The sequence below is a fragment of the Salvelinus sp. IW2-2015 genome, linkage group LG11 (genome assembly GCF_002910315.2).
Source record: "Salvelinus sp. IW2-2015 linkage group LG11, ASM291031v2, whole genome shotgun sequence".
Lineage (NCBI taxonomy): Eukaryota > Metazoa > Chordata > Actinopteri > Salmoniformes > Salmonidae > Salvelinus > Salvelinus sp. IW2-2015.
The window spans coordinates 37,791,707-37,796,785 of record NC_036851.1 but is presented as its reverse complement, the minus strand read 5'-3'; the positions used below and the strand labels follow the sequence as shown (position 1 = coordinate 37,796,785).

The 5,079-nt window shown below is 43.2% G+C and overlaps 2 pseudogenes; both read right to left on the bottom strand.

The window, feature by feature from the left end:
• Window positions 1-507: 507 nt before the first annotated feature.
• On the bottom strand, window positions 508-2,522 carry LOC139028344 (general transcription factor II-I repeat domain-containing protein 2-like; annotated as a pseudogene).
• Window positions 2,523-3,277: 755 nt separating this feature from the next.
• LOC139028437 (general transcription factor II-I repeat domain-containing protein 2-like) lies at window positions 3,278-5,047 on the bottom strand (annotated as a pseudogene).
• Between the last annotated feature and the right edge of the window lie 32 nt (window positions 5,048-5,079).

Here is a 5,079-nt window from a genome sequence, read left to right as displayed (position 1 = left end):
CCTAATTCTACTCTCACTTAATCCAGGCTATAGTAAATGGTTCTACTAAACTCAAATATATTTCACACGCGGGCCTCACAGAGACAACCGCATGCTAGACTTCAATTAATAATATTATATCTTAAGGGTGTAGAGCAGGGGTGTCAAACTCAAATACCCAGTGGGCCAAAATGTAAAACCTGAACAAAGTCGCGGGCCAACATTGAACAAATGAACCTTTTAATATMGACCCAAACAAGTTTTGCTTTAACATTGAATATGGAACAAGCATCGCTTATTACCATACAATATATAATTTAATAGTGGAGACATGCAAAATCGAATTTCAAATGAAAAAACACATCAATGGCATTCATTTATTAAATAAATAAAATTTAAATAAAAATCGTATGCCTCTTCTATTTGCAGCCTTCTGATTTAAATACCAAAATAAACTTTTTCCACTGGCTAATAATTTTACAAATAAAATGATAATAAATCAATCAATCATTCAAGCCCATGCTTGTAGCAAGAAAAAGTGCACAAAGAAAACGTTAATTATTGCACACTGATCTAATCTGATGTGCCCAAGCCAGATACCTGGCATCTCTTCTTGGATGCTAGTTCATCAATGTCTGGGCTCAGCTCTGAGCTGAAGAAATCCTCAGTATCGAGCGAAGGTGTTCATCAGTCAGACGTCTCCTGTGAGTTGTTTGGGTCATCTTCATCGAGGGGAAAAGTTGCTCGCATAGATAAGTGCTGCCGAACATGGAGAGCATCTGAGCAGCTTGGGTGCGGAGCTGAGGCATTGTGTCAGGGATGAACCGTGGAAACTGTGCGGCGCCCACAGCATCATACTTTGACTTCAGCGTGTCGTTGCACTGGAGTTCTATCCGCTCCATTTGGATGTTGGTTGGTGCTTTTTCACATCAACTGCGAAGGGATTACTAAACAGTTCAAACCTACATTTCTGGACATCGAGTCGGCAAATCGCCGGCTAAACTCAGCGGCGAGAACACTGAGTTTTTCAGCAAACTGTGCGCATGGGAACACGGCGGTAGAGATCTGCGCTTTTATGTTTGGCAGCAGGGAAAATGGCAATGGTTTCCTGCAGCATCTGATTCTCCCACAGGCACAGTTTAGTTTTAAAGGCCCTCACTGCAGCGTACATGTCTTGTGATGATGCGCCCCGCCCCTGAAGCTGCGGTTAGCGCATCGAGATGGCTCGAGATGTCACAGAGAAAGGCCAGCTCACACAGAAACTTTTGCTCCCGGAGCTCTGCTGTATCCTTCCCTTTGGTTTCCAGGAATTGACATATTTCCTCACGCAGTCGAAACATCTGTTCAGTACTTTTCCTCTGCTTAGCCATCTCACCTCTGTGTGATCCGGCACGTCTGCGTATTCCGAACCACACTCCTCTAGAAAAAATTAAACTGGCGGTGATTCAGACCTTTGGCTCTTATAAAGTTAACTACCTGTGTTACTGTGGTCATAACATGTTCCATCTTTAGGGCTTTGGCACACAGTGATTCCTGATGTATGATGCAGTGGTAAACAGTTAGCTCACCTGCACAGTTCTCTTCCCGCATCTTCTCCCGAACATGCCCACCAGTCACTCTTTTTACCGCACATCGCTGGCGCACCATCTGTCGTTAATCCAACGAGTTTATCCCACGGCAGCTTTTTTTCAGTTACACATTTGGAAACCTCCTCAAAGTTTCCTTTCCTGTGTTTGTGCCATGCATTGATTTGAATCCCAATAGCTCCTCCGTAACACACAGATTTGAGTCCACTCCACGGATGAAGACTGACAGCTGAGCAGTATCAGATGCGTCGCAGCTCTAATCCACAGCGAGGGAGAACGCAACAATCTTTTCCCTTTTCCATCAGCTGGTCATACAAATTGGTGGCAAGATCACATGTGCGATCAGCTACTGTGTTCCTGCTCAGGCTCACGTTTGAAAATGCTTGCTTTTTCTCTGGGCAAACGAGGTCACAACTTTCATCATGCACTTTTTCACGAACTCTCCTCATTAAAGGGCGGGGCTGATTTTGCGATCTCTGCTGCCACTATATAACGAGCCTTTACAGGCAGCCTCACTTTGTGATGTGGCTTTTTTGAACATATTCTGTTGTGAAACCAAACTTCTTTTCATCTCCTCTACTTTCTGGCTCCTTTGAGTCATGTCCAGGTCCTTGTATTTGTCATGGTGTTTCGTTTCATAGTGTCGTCTAATGTTGTACTCCTTACTTACAGCCACGTTGACTCCACAAACAGACAAACAGGTTTGCCTTTTCATATGTACAGATATTCTGCCTCCCACTTGTCCAGAAAGCTCCTGTTTTCTGCCTTTCTTTTCGCCATTTTTGGGAAGGGATAGCGCGCTGACAGTTGTAACGTCTATGTTGCTATGACTACTGTCACAGAGGAGAGGGCGTTTTTGGTCCTGTCCTGATTGGCGCGCGAAAACAACAGCAGAGCATTATGGATTCGTAGTATTAGCGGTGAATGCGCTGTATAATACCGGCGGGCCAGCTCTAGTAGTAATTTGGTATTGTCTCGCGGGCCAAATATAATTACCAGAGTTTGACACCATGGTGGTAGAGACAGGGTATGTGTATGACAAACTGCCAGTTGACCGGATGGATGCCAATAATACAAGATTTTGCACAGCGAGCGGACTTTCTAGATGCTATTGAAAAATTTTAAATGACGCAATATAGTCTAGTGAACCTAATTGAACTACTGAAAACCTTATCAAAATATATTCCAATATGATCAGATAAATAAAAGCAATAATTTTTCTTATGGCTCGTCAGTAATCTTTTAATTTCAAACAGACAACAAAAGACAAATTTCCTTTAATATAAATCCCCATAACATGAACATTAATGAAGAAAGGTATTTAGGCACCATCAGTAGCCTATATTTTCTATTTTAGCCAAAAGTGGCGCTAAATTACTTCAAAGAAAAACATACAATAATAGCAATTTTCTAATCATCCACTTCAACTAGAAATATTTTTAAAATATAATTGGATTGAATACAATAAAATAAAGTGCAAAAATCTATTAATCAAAAACAACACTGTTGTTTTTAAGGAGAAGGTAACATGCAGTGAAAACACATATTAAACTTTAAACTTTTAAACTTTTGAACCTGCGAGTAAAAAATCTAATCATATGTGATTGCACAGTAATGTTCACCTTGTTTGAGGTTGAGGGTGATACTTTGGTGGTGTCCATCTTTTCACACGTTCATCAAAATGTTCGGGTAAGGCTACTGAGCTGAGGAAATTACTCAGAATTGAGTTGGAGGTGTTCAGCAGTAAGTCGACTTCTGTGTGCATCGTTTTTTTCAGGTTCATACCAAAGAACAGTTGTTACACACAGGTACATGTGCTGCCAAACAATAGAAACGGTTTGAGCAGCCTGGATGCCGCAGCTGGGGCAATTGTGTCGGGCGGAACGGGCGAACTCCGCAGCAGCGCCACTGCCGCATATTTTGCCCTCAGTGGCATCATTGCATTGGAGGTCAATCAACTCCTTTGGAGGTTTGGATGGTGAGCTTCTCCACGTCAAAGCAAATGGGTTACGAGCAGTTCCTAACCTGCTTTTTTGTGACTTGAAAGTCAGAAATTCGGCGTCGAAAGTCAGCGGCAAGCAACCTATTTTATCAGCAACTGTGCGCTCGGGAACGCACCTGGTAAGAGAGCTCTTCTTCTTTCATGGTCTGGCAGCTGGAAAGTGGCTCAAATTTTCTTTCCGCATCTTGCCGTCTCCCACAGAGTCAGTTTGGTTTTAAATGCCTTCACTGTACTGTACATATCAGAGATGACATGATCCGCGAGCCTCGCAGCTGCAAGTTCATTGCGATTCAGATGACTCGTAATGTCACACATGAAAGCCATTTCACACAGAAACATTTCGTCTTCTGAGTTGTGTGTGTTCTTTCCCTTGCTGTCCAAGAACAGCAAATCTCTCAGCGAAGCTCGAAACATCTTTTGAAAAGCACCTTTCTCCTGGCTTAGCCATCGCACCTCTGTGTGATAAGGCAAATCACCATGCTCCCGTTTCTAACTCCGTTCAGAAATGCTTGAACTGGCGTGTGTTCAAACTTTGCTCTGATTAAATTTAACTGTGCGCGTGATGATGCTCATTACATGCTCCATTTTCCAGGCTTTACTGGCACAATCTGCTTTCCTGTGTATTGATACAATGGATAAGCTGTCAGCTCACCTGTCTGCGTTTTCCTCTTGCATCTTTCCGTACTTCGCACCAGTCCGCTCTGTGTCCACTCGCAGGTGCTTCGCGTCGGTTTGTCAAACCCACCGAGTTTTTCCCAAGGCAGCTCCATGCCTAATTTACACATCTTGACATCCTCTTCATACAAAATCATGCCCGTAGTTTGTGCATGCCATTAGGAACGTAAGCCCAAAACTCCTCTGTCACGCTTTAGGCTGGAGGTTCCACTCGCGGATTGAAAATTGACAACTGGGCAATGTCAGAAATGTCGGTGCTCTCCATCCACAGCCAAGGAATATGCAATGAAATCTTTTTCCCTTTTTTCAACAAGCTGCTCTTTTGATTGATGGGACAACTGGTCTACTCTCTCGGCCATGGTGTTTCTGCTCAAGCACTCCACATTAAAAAAGAGTTGCCTTTTTTTCTGGGCAAACTTCGTGCACAAACTTTAATCATGCAGTTTTGATGAAATCCCCCTCCGTACATTGGCGGCCTGATTTGCGATCTCTTCTGCAAAATACAAAACTGGCTTGACAGCAGCCTGGCCTTGTGATTTGGCTTTTTTGAACAGAGCCTGTCGAGATTTGAGGCCTCGTTTTATTCCTCTGCCTTTTGTAGCCTTTGTTCCATGTCCATATTCTTGTTTTTTTGTCCGCGTGTTTCGTTTCATAATGTCGTCTCAGATTATACTCTTTCAGTACCGCCACACTTTCTCCACACAGAAGACACACCAGGTTTTCCAGCTACCTCCGTGAACATATACTCCGACTCCCACCTTGTTTTGAAACCCCGGTTCTCAGTGTCCACTTCCGTTTTTGCCATTTTTGATGGGTATCTGAAAGTTAATTTTACTG